Consider the following 715-nt stretch of genomic DNA (forward strand, 5'->3'; position numbering starts at 1 on the left):
CACCTACACCTGCAGATCGCTGGCCAGTCAGGTGAGCTCCTCACGCACCTACACCTGCAGATAAGGGTCACCCTGAAAGCCAGGGATAACTTCCACGTGTAATCACAGATCACGGATCAGCTCCAGTCTGTTGTTAATTAAAATCAGCAACAGATCACATGTAGAGCAGTAATTAAAACAACTAGAGACTGGGTACCAGCTGATTTGTGGGAATCGGAATCGCGCCAGTGTTTTTGTCACTTCCTGTTCAGCCTCAAATCGGCAGGAAACTGTCCGACTGCACCGTTCTTTTATTGAACAATTGAAGATTGAATTGAAAATAAAAGGTAAAAAAAAAGTACAACATTTACATTTTTAAGAGCTGTTTTCTGCCGATATTTTTGTTCTAGTAACCCAAAAATCTGGGTTTATCGATGTGGTTATTGCGCCGGTTGATCTCACGATGATAAAAAGATTTATTGTGCAGCTCTATTTGTCTCTTGAAGTCTTGGTAGTAAAATCTTGTAGTGTGTGACTATAAACTAATAAGTGACACCATGACAGGTTGTCTTCTTCTTCACGCTCACATCACGGGCTGCAACGCAATCATAACAAGAACTCATCAAAAATCTAAAATAATCCATTTGTTTCCTCTTGTTTTCTTTTCTTTTCAACCAACGAGATAAACAAGAGGAAAAAACTGGAAGTGTGTGTGTGTGTGTGTGTGTGTGTGTGT

General features: G+C 40.4%; 1 protein-coding gene across 1 annotated transcript in view; it reads right to left on the bottom strand.

Moving 5' to 3' along the window:
• LOC117937619 (nebulette-like) overlaps positions 1 to 715 on the bottom strand; it is a 76,525-nt gene that overhangs the window by 23,338 nt on the left and 52,472 nt on the right. The gene's annotated exons all lie outside the window — the stretch shown is intronic.

Source organism: Etheostoma cragini, chromosome 22, assembly GCF_013103735.1.
Source record: "Etheostoma cragini isolate CJK2018 chromosome 22, CSU_Ecrag_1.0, whole genome shotgun sequence".
Taxonomy (NCBI): Eukaryota; Metazoa; Chordata; class Actinopteri; order Perciformes; family Percidae; genus Etheostoma; species Etheostoma cragini.